Raw genomic sequence first — 11,569 nt, 5'->3', positions numbered from 1 at the left:
TCTTTATGAACATAATTGACAGCATCATGGAGTGTCAAGGGTTTAAGTGTATCATCCTCTTCTAAAGCAGCAAAAGTAATTATGTGCATAGCTATGCATTTGTACACTATGCGCATGTATATCTAAATTCCTGCACGCTACACGCGTATCAAGTTGTATATTTAGCATCCATGCCACGTGTCATATGTCCATAAGGGCATAGTAGTTGTTTACATTGGGATGCTCCTATACCATTGGATGTAATATCAATCTTGATTCAGTTTTCTTAACTAACGCAAGTTAGCTATGGAAAGGATTGCATGTATATGGATTTTGTATCATATACAACTCTAATAGCTAGCCTATAAATACAAGTTCCTAATACCCCATAAATCACGATACGTTCTTACGTAATAGCATACAATTCGTCCACATAAGCATTCCTACGACAACCAAATTCTCTAAGGCTTGCATATATATTTTTCGAACTGTAAATCCTTCATGCCTTCGGCCACTCAATCCCGTGGATCGTTGGTGGACTCAACATTCAGCCACCCTACTGAAATCTTTGCGATTCTAATGGTTTATCTACGATGATTGGGCGGAGTTTCGGATCATGGTTTGTCCTTAAGCCCTAATTATTGCACTCAATTGTATCTTTTGGGCTAAGTGTAAAAATATGGTTGATCAAAAAACATAAGCAAAAATGTTACTTTGATCATTGAACCTTTCATGTTGGACAATCTCTCTCCTTGGTCATTCCTTGAAATGCTCTAACTATAGCTTGACCAGCTGGTTTATATATTATTGTATCCAACTAGTCAACAGTTAATAGAAAATGAATGTGGTGTATATCATTTTATCCAACTAGCTTGCCCATCTAGCTCACCTCAAGCTGAACCCTATCAGGAGTACTACTATACATGCCACCTTTCTCCGTTAAGGCATCCTTGTACATCATATCTTCATTAAAGACTACATCCCTTTTGATTACTAATTTCTTGTTTTTTTGCCAAAAAAAGGGTATTTGAAGTTCGCTTTCATTGGGGGTTTGCATCAATGATGGCTTTAAATCTTTCATTTCATGTTTTGTTGTTATTCGTTGTTGTGTGTCATTTATTCTTTGGTTTGTAGTTTTGATGCTATTTTGTAACCGTTGTGAGCTCATGTTCTTTTTTTTTTGTTAGTTTGAGCTCGGCAATCCTTTTGATTCTTTTCGATTGTAAGTCTTTAGGTATTCATTTTTGATGAAGTTCCCATTTGGTTATATAGTTTTGAGATGTTTTTTCTCACAAAAGCAAAAAAAAAAAAAATTAATAAATAAATAATAATAATAAATAAATAAATAAAAATAAATAAATAAATAAAAGATGGATTCACAATCATATCCATAAAAGATACCCTTCGGCACATTTAAGGTATCTCGAAAAAATGCACTTTTCTGCCCTATGTTTGTGCTTCCCTTGCTTAAATGTGAATAAGAAACATATCCAAACTTCTTTAACATTATGTAGTCCACATGTCCATAGGTGTCCTTATACCAAATCGCAACATCCATTGTTGCGTTTACTGTATCCCTTAGGTGTTGATATGTGCTTATAGGATGCCTTCGTGTGTAGGTAATGCACGCGATTCATGTGCAGGTAACGAACACAATTCATGTGCTATTGTGCAACATTTTTAACTGTTTGAATATGTTGGAAATATGTTCTCGGGTTGGCTATGGTTCGACCATGGTTTGACCGTGGTACATATATTCCGAAGATATGCCCATGACATTAAATAATAAAAGTTCATTTATCCTATTCGTGTAGCGACCCCGACAAATCGTCAAGTGACGGCGTCGGCTACGTGGGTCCCATTACCTGATTATAAGTCTTTAAGATAACGTTTGACCAAAATATGTCGCCTTCATTTCAAAATAAGATTGTTTCAAAGTTTACAAGAATTGTTCAACCAAAAGTTAAGTTACAACGTTATAAGTACGATTGAAATCTAGGCGACACGGTTTAAAGTAAAGTCAAAAGACGCTCCATGAAATGCATGTATACTCGACATCGGATGCAAGTATCAAATAGTGAGCGGAAGCATGTATCACATATCGTGCAAGACCTGAGAAAAACATAGAAGAATCTGTCAACGAAAACGTTGGTGAAATCATAGGTTTAGTAAGTATTGAACGTTGTCTTTGAACCACAAGATTTTGTATATCCATAACGTAGATTATCCAAATCATTTGCATTCCAAAAGTGTTGTTATACGCGAGCACTCAATTATCAAAACTTAACCAACGTTACCCCATCACACAGTGCTAGAACCCGCACTAAAACACAAAAATATATTTCATCCGCATAACGGTAGCGAACCGTCCGAATGAGGGTTTGTTAAACCCGTATGGCCACACAATATAAGTTCTCGCTTACACCCTGCAAGTGTAACTAATGATAATCGAATTGAGGCATTTTTGTTCTAACTCGCACGTGGAATGTTTGTTTTCACACTTGTGTTCAAAACATAAAAGTAAGTAGTACAAGATGTAACAAAGTAGATGTTTTCTCAGCCCACGATTTAAAAGTATAAAAGTTGTTGAAAAAGGTGAGACTATGATCTCACCTTGAGCGCGAGAGTTAATAAAGTACTTCAACAAGTAAACGCATGCAAAGACAAAGCTAGTCTTGACCTAAACAATAGGTTTGTATCAATAACGGTAAACACGATAGGTCAAAGATGTTCAATTAGTCCTATGGCTCGTTACGACTCAATAATGTAGCATGTGAGTCAAGTTGTCATGTTTCATGCAAGGTACAAGTATAAAAACATGTTAGAACGATTGCACAATTATTTGGTTAAGTTTGATTAAAAGTCAACTTGGTCGGGTCAAAGTCAACAGAAAAGTCAACGGGGTCGGGTTGGATATCCGACAATTTTTCTAAGTTATATAATCATATATGAGCATGTTGGCCAAGTTTCATGTTAATCGGAGGTCCGTAGCATAGCAAACATTTTCATGTCAAATGACCAAGTGAACAGCCAGTTTTAGCACAATGGGACGGCGTCCCAAATAGCTAGACGGCGTCCCAAATTGAAGAGTGGGACGGCGTCCTAATGGGCTAGACGGCGTCCCAAATTGAAGAGTGGGACGGCGTCTTGAGTTTCTGGACGGCGTCCCAAATGCCTTCCAGGCCCTGTTTGCTGAATTTCTCAATTACACGAACCAAAACACAAACCAACACATTTTACAAACCGCAAACAATTAGAACATGTATTTTATATCATCGGAAAGCTCTTTCGACAAGGAGCGCAACTAAGCACTTTTCATCAAGCAAAAACATCATATACTATAACCGAAATCCCGTCAAGCGATCAATAGAGGTTTATTTTCAAGTTTTAAGTTTATCAATTGCAATTCAAGTTTCGGGAATCCAATTTATACATATGATATGCCGTTTTGAAGGTAATGAAATGTGTAATACAACTAAACACTTATCAATAACATTAACAAGCATTCAACGCATCAAAAGTTCGTTTTTAAGAGTTGTCAAACCCTAACCAAACCTCAAAATCACTAATCATGTTAATGTAAGGTTTTCATGTCAATCAACACACCAAAACGAAGCTATTGAAGTAACTAACACTTTGAACACACAAACATTAACATCTAAACACATTTCATCATCCAAAATCAAAGATTAAGCATACACTTTTCATTATCAAGCTAGTTACACCTAAACATCAAGATCGAGCATACAAATCATATATTCATGTTATACACGAGCCATAGACACTAACTAACAACATATCAAGTCAAAAACACGAATTTGAGAAATCTAGAGTTTTAGAAATGTTACCCAAAATCGAAGTGGTTAGCATCAAATCGATGAGGATGATGAGAGGATCAAGAATATGTAGTCGGATTTGTTGTGAGCTTCCAAGATCAAAATTAGATGATGAATTTGTGTTTGTGTTCTTGAGAGAAAAGGAAGAAAGAAAAAGAGGAAGAAGATGGTGAAATGAAGTGTGTGGTGGTGAGGAGCCACTAGTTAGCCAAGTTTACCCGAGTGGCGAGATTAGTCCCTCAAGTTTGTTGTCGGGTGCGGGAAATAACCAAACGACTATTTTTAAAACGCAAGTTAACGAGAGATGTTATAATTAAATGACGGAATTATTATGAACGTTAGTCAACGGAAACTACGAATTTAAATAACGAAAGGTATTATTTAAAAGAAAAGACGGTGTTAAAAATAAATTTAACGGAAAAACGCGGGATGTTACATTATCCACAACTCAAAAGAAATTTCGTCCCGAAATTTAGTTGGAAGTAGTAGTCGATATCTCTTACTCGAGACTTTACGTTGTCAATGCTATGAATAAGTGAAAGTACGTTCTTGAGGGTTCTCATGAATTTGGATAGTCAGGGTTTTACGTTGCATTAAGGTTCGGTTTTTACGATCCCCAGTTTCAACTGATTTTCCTATGAAGAGAAGTTTGTCATCGATAGTTGATGTATCCAGCAGGATTGCACGTTCCTGTTCCGCAGGACACGTTTCTAAGTTTGTTACACGAAATGTAGGGTAAACGGAAACTTAATTGAGTCGGCCGTTCTAAATGGTAGGAAGCGGCTCTAATACGCCCCAAGGTTTCAAAAGGTTCGATATTGCGGATATAGCCTTTCTCGATTTCCCAAATTGGATTACACCTTTCCAAGGTGCGGTTTCTCAATATTACGCGGTTACACACTGGGATTTGTGAGGTTTTCATCTAAGTTTGGTATGACTCTTTTGGGCGACTACGGGTCGTCTCGAGCCCTTCTCGGACTTGGATTATCTCAATTGTTGTTTCTTGATGGAGTTCAGATTTCGGTGGTTGATGCTTTGGTTAAATGAACAGGGGTATGACATTAGCGGTCATATAAGGTTTCGGAAAGTGCGCGTGAACACACGAGTGGTAACTACTGTTGTAAGAGTGATCTACTAAAAGTGACAATACGAGTTTGTGACATGTCTCTCCAAGACGTAAATCGTTCGTTTGCTCGGTTCGTCGGTTTGTGGGTGGTACGCAGTACTCATGTCTAAACGGGTCTCCAAGGTTTCTTGTAAAACTAGAAGTGAAACGAGTATTTCGATACGGAATAATTGACAAAGATACGCCGTGTTGGAATAGAATCTCTTAAGATACGTTTGAACAAGTTAGTTAGGGTTCGAAAAAAATGTTCGTTAGGACTATTCACCCTCGTGGCGAATACTAATGTAATATGATGAATTTCTCCATCCATGGAGAAATGTTACAAGGAGTTTCTCTAAACGGAAATGCGAACGGTAGAGATAGTAGTGAAATGAGGACTTAGAATAGGATGAGCTTGCATCTCGAGGTTGCCATAACGTGCCTCTAGTTGTCAAAAGTTGAAGTCTGAAAGAGAAACGAGGTAGTACACATAGTTGTATAGTTCGGGGTTGAATAATAGTTGACCGATTATCAGAAACACAAGGGCGTTAAGTCAAAGAAGAGTGAAGTATCGTTGGATTGTGTGTTATCTTAAATTCCAGTAATATCAGACGGTGACGGTGAAATAACAGAGGTATGTAGTGTGGTACGTGATGATGAGAATTTTGATCGGATCCACAATTTAGTATTCGAATTCTTCGTGTAAAATAATGAATTTTAGTTATGTTGATTTTTGAGTCGAGAGAGTATGCCTTTCGGCGTTCAAGTAGAAATATTTCCATGTTTGAGTTCCATCTGATGCTATACGATTTTAACTAGAAATGTTGGTGTGAAGAATCACGCTCAAGGTTCGAACACGGGGAGGTTTAGAGTTTTCCTTAGTGAGTTAACGAGTTTAAAAGTCGTGTAACACGAGAAAAGTCAGAAATGAATCTTCGGTAAAAATAGACGAGATCTAAGATTTTACGAATACGAGTCAGAGTTTAATGATTACGTGTGGCTTGATTTCGAGATTGATTGTAATGCCTTGACCATTAACATCATGGTCTAGAAAAATTTGACTTCGTTTAACAGAAATTCTCACTCGGAGAATTTGGTATAAAGTTGCTCTTTTCTCAAATGTTCGAGCTTAAGATGGTGGTGTTGTTCGTTTTCCCTTTTTTTTTTTTTTTTTTTGAATAAGTTAAGATGTCATCTATGAATACAGATTAGTCTATATGAATTTGCATACGCGGTTCAAGAGGTTTAAGGATACGGGCGAGCCCTAAATAAATCAAACGGTACTAAGAGAGATTTACAACTAACGTGGCGAGTTCGGAAAGTGGCTTAGGAGACATCGTCTCCCTTAACCCCCAATTGGTGATAACCGGAACGGAGGTCGATTTGGAACATACGGGATTCGTGCAAAAATCATGAGGTCATGGATGCGAGGGAGAGGGTATCGGTTTCCAACCGAAAATTTCTTAGTTCACAATAATCTATACACAAATGTAGGGCAACAATTTCTCCTTAATGAATAGGTTTTGGGTTCCTCAGTTCTATTGGTGTCGAGTTCAATTTCTTAACGTATATCCTCCGAAAATATTTATAGGCACACAAATTTTTTTTTTTTTTTTTTTTTTTTTTTTTTCGTTGGTCGCTTAAATCGCCTAAATAGTATCTAGGGGAAAAGAGGTGGAATATAAAGAGCACGAGTCAAATCCTTGGTTATAAAACGTCTAACGGTACTCGAATCGAATAAGTATGAAATATACGGTTTGTTGTGAAGAAACGTACCCGTGACTAGTCCATCATCGTCTCGGGCATCCTAGGTGTCGATGTTGTAAGTTCAACGGCGCGCGTTGGTTTTTGCTTTATTCTTTGGGCATTCATTCCTAAAATGACCCGATTGGCCACATTTGTAGCAAATACTCGGCTTTGGTGCGCCGGGCCCCTTTTGAGTGACGGGAGCAGTACTTCCACAATACTTGGCAATATGACCACTACCTTGGCACCGATGGCAAATTAGCTTGCCACATTCACCAAAATGATGCTTGTGGCATTTGTTGCAAAAAGGTCGTGTCCCGGCATAACTTTTCTTGCCGACAGGGGTGAGAGGTTCCTTGGAAAAGTTGTTGTTGTAGTTACCCGATTGGGGGGCTTCCCATTTTCTTTTGTTGTCACCCGACTCATCCTCGGCTCTAGGTGCCTGCACTTCAATCTCGTCCACTGTTTCAATCAATTGGCGGGCCATATTCAAAGCCTCTTGGTGGTTAGCGGGTTTGGATGACATTACTCCTTGTTTGATGCTCTTGGGAAGACCATCCATGTAAAGTTCAACCCTTAGAGGTTCGGGGGTCACGAGGTTTGGGCACATCAAGGATAGCTCAGAAAATCGTTGATTATATGCCTTTAGGTCATTCCCGACCGCTTTTAAAGTTCTTAGTTCGTGTTCGAGCTTACGGGTCTCTTCGCGCGGGAAGTATTCGGTGATCATCTTTTTCTTTAAGTCGGCCCATGAGAGAGTGTGAGCTTCATCGATACCCACCGACAGCACATACGTATTCCACCATGTGAGGGCGATACCGGCGAAAGTGTGGGTGGAATATTTGACTTTGTCTTGGTCCCGACAACCGCTTATGCTAAAAACGGCTTCTGTTTGCTCAAACCATCGGGTGAGCACAACCGGTCCTCCGGTCCCATCGAAGGTGTGGGGTTTGCACCCCATGAAAGTTTTGTAGGAGCAACCCTCGTTTGAATTACCGGCTCCATGGTTGTTGTGGTTGTGGTTGTTATTGATGTCGGAGGAGATACTAGCCATAGCCGCACCTATGGCGGTGGCTATCATGCGTTGAAAAGCTTGTTCGGAAGTTTCATTACGTGGTCCGCGACGGGGAAGCATTGTTCCTTCAAGACACAAGAATATCGTTGATTAGTATTCTCAATAATACTAATCATGATAGGGAAGGATGATGTAGAGAAAATTTTCCTTGACTCGCCTTAAATTCTTTATGTCATAATGTCGGAACGTCCATGTGAATCACCGTAATATAATCCCGGAAATTATATTACCCTGATTCTCATGTGCATTTAACATTACTTCATAAAGTCAAAGTGGCGCATCAACAAAATTCATCAACTTAAGATTAAGATCGAATACGAGTTAGATATGATATAAGAGTTCGAGTATAAATGCACAATTAGTCAAGTAATCCCTACTTCAGTCTATATGCCGGTTGTAGTCTAGATTCACCTATGTACCCTATGACTCGGGGTGGACACAAATGAACTCTAAATCCCTACAACCAAGGCTCTGATACCAACTGTAGCGACCCCGACAAATCGTCAAGTGACGGCGTCGGCTACGTGGGTCCCATTACCTGATTATAAGTCTTTAAGATAACGTTTGACCAAAATATGTCGCCTTCATTTCAAAATAAGATTGTTTCAAAGTTTACAAGAATTGTTCAACCAAAAGTTAAGTTACAACGTTATAAGTACGATTGAAATCTAGGCGACACGGTTTAAAGTAAAGTCAAAAGACGCTCCATGAAATGCATGTATACTCGACATCGGATGCAAGTATCAAATAGTGAGCGGAAGCATGTATCACATATCGTGCAAGACCTGAGAAAAACATAGAAGAATCTGTCAACGAAAACGTTGGTGAAATCATAGGTTTAGTAAGTATTGAACGTTGTCTTTGAACCACAAGATTTTGTATATCCATAACGTAGATTATCCAAATCATTTGCATTCCAAAAGTGTTGTTATACGCGAGCACTCAATTATCAAAACTTAACCAACGTTACCCCATCACACAGTGCTAGAACCCGCACTAAAACACAAAAATATATTTCATCCGCATAACGGTAGCGAACCGTCCGAATGAGGGTTTGTTAAACCCGTATGGCCACACAATATAAGTTCTCGCTTACACCCTGCAAGTGTAACTAATGATAATCGAATTGAGGCATTTTTGTTCTAACTCGCACGTGGAATGTTTGTTTTCACACTTGTGTTCAAAACATAAAAGTAAGTAGTACAAGATGTAACAAAGTAGATGTTTTCTCAGCCCACGATTTAAAAGTATAAAAGTTGTTGAAAAAGGTGGGACTATGATCTCACCTTGAGCGCGAGAGTTAATAAAGTACTTCAACAAGTAAACGCGTGCAAAGACAAAGCTAGTCTTGACCTAAACAATAGGTTTGTATCAATAACGGTAAACACGATAGGTCAAAGATGTTCAATTAGTCCTATGGCTCGTTACGACTCAATAATGTAGCATGTGAGTCAAGTTGTCATGTTTCATGCAAGGTACAAGTATAAAAACATGTTAGAACGATTGCACAATTATTTGGTTAAGTTTGATTAAAAGTCAACTTGGTCGGGTCAAAGTCAACAGAAAAGTCAACGGGGTCGGGTTGGATATCCGACAATTTTTCTAAGTTATATAATCATATATGAGCATGTTGGCCAAGTTTCATGTTAATCGGAGGTCCGTAGCATAGCAAACATTTTCATGTCAAATGACCAAGTGAACAGCCAGTTTTAGCACAATGGGACGGCGTCCCAAATAGCTAGACGGCGTCCCAAATTGAAGAGTGGGACGGCGTCCTAATGGGCTAGACGGCGTCCCAAATTGAAGAGTGGGACGGCGTCTTGAGTTTCTGGACGGCGTCCCAAATGCCTTCCAGGCCCTGTTTGCTGAATTTCTCAATTACACGAACCAAAACACAAACCAACACATTTTACAAACCGCAAACAATTAGAACATGTATTTTATATCATCGGAAAGCTCTTTCGACAAGGAGCGCAACTAAGCACTTTTCATCAAGCAAAAACATCATATACTATAACCGAAATCCCGTCAAGCGATCAATAGAGGTTTATTTTCAAGTTTTAAGTTTATCAATTGCAATTCAAGTTTCGGGAATCCAATTTATACATATGATATGCCGTTTTGAAGGTAATGAAATGTGTAATACAACTAAACACTTATCAATAACATTAACAAGCATTCAACGCATCAAAAGTTCATTTTTAAGAGTTGTCAAACCCTAACCAAACCTCAAAATCACTAATCATGTTAATGTAAGGTTTTCATGTCAATCAACACACCAAAACGAAGCTATTGAAGTAACTAACACTTTGAACACACAAACATTAACATCTAAACACATTTCATCATCCAAAATCAAAGATTAAGCATACACTTTTCATTATCAAGCTAGTTACACCTAAACATCAAGATCGAGCATACAAATCATATATTCATGTTATACACGAGCCATAGACACTAACTAACAACATATCAAGTCAAAAACACGAATTTGAGAAATCTAGAGTTTTAGAAATGTTACCCAAAATCGAAGTGGTTAGCATCAAATCGATGAGGATGATGAGAGGATCAAGAATATGTAGTCGGATTTGTTGTGAGCTTCCAAGATCAAAATTAGATGATGAATTTGTGTTTGTGTTCTTGAGAGAAAAGGAAGAAAGAAAAAGAGGAAGAAGATGGTGAAATGAAGTGTGTGGTGGTGAGGAGCCACTAGTTAGCCAAGTTTACCCGAGTGGCGAGATTAGTCCCTCAAGTTTGTTGTCGGGTGCGGGAAATAACCAAACGACTATTTTTAAAACGCAAGTTAACGAGAGATGTTATAATTAAATGACGGAATTATTATGAACGTTAGTCAACGGAAACTACGAATTTAAATAACGAAAGGTATTATTTAAAAGAAAAGACGGTGTTAAAAATAAATTTAACGGAAAAACGCGGGATGTTACAATTCGGTCACACATAAAGGCCAGTCGTAAATTGTTTAATATACCTTCTAATCGGAAATTAATTTATTAATCATTAGTTAATGGTTTAATAAATTAAGTAAGTTTTTTTTATGTGTATACATATACTTACAAATCTAAATATGTAGAGATTTGATTAGATTTTGCAAATCATATTTTATATAAGATATAAGATTTGATTTGATTTATAATATATGATTTGATTTTGTAAATCTTATTTTATATAAAGATTTGATTTTGAAAATCTTTCCAAATCTTTATTTATTATATTTATACTAGATGTATTATTGTATCAATTATTTAATATATAATACCAAGTCTTGGTATTGAAAATGATATACAAAAGATACAAAACATACATACAAAATGCTATTTTCTTTCTCATTTTCAAGTAACCAAAATACTTGAAATCTATAATTGGGTTCGGTTTTGGTGGAAATAAGGAAAAAGAAAAGATCCGTTAAGTATAAGGTATAGATCGAAGCAAGGTTGGAATTTTAGGTGTCTGATGTTTAGAGGAACTCTTCTTTGAGTTTTCAAATTCGATTTTCAAAAGGCTACAAAGGTTGTATTCTAATCTTCTCTTGTTCAGTTTCGTTAATTTATTTTGTTTGCTAAAGTTTTGTACAATGATCCATGGAAGAGTATGATTTTGTAAAGTTTTAAAAATGCTTCCGCTCGCTTTGAATTTGTATCATATTCCGACAGTGGTATCAGAGCCATCTTGTACAAGTTTTAGCAAACTTTTCTTATGATATTTAGTTTTGATGGATGCGTTGTGCATTATTCTTGGAGATGATCATGCATAACAAACATGCAAAAAAAGTATCATGATTTATGTTTTATGTTTCATAAATACTAATTT

The sequence above is a fragment of the Rutidosis leptorrhynchoides genome, chromosome 4 (genome assembly GCF_046630445.1).
Source record: "Rutidosis leptorrhynchoides isolate AG116_Rl617_1_P2 chromosome 4, CSIRO_AGI_Rlap_v1, whole genome shotgun sequence".
Lineage (NCBI taxonomy): Eukaryota > Viridiplantae > Streptophyta > Magnoliopsida > Asterales > Asteraceae > Rutidosis > Rutidosis leptorrhynchoides.
The sequence above is the reverse complement of the archived record's forward strand: the minus strand, read 5'-3'. Positions refer to the sequence as shown.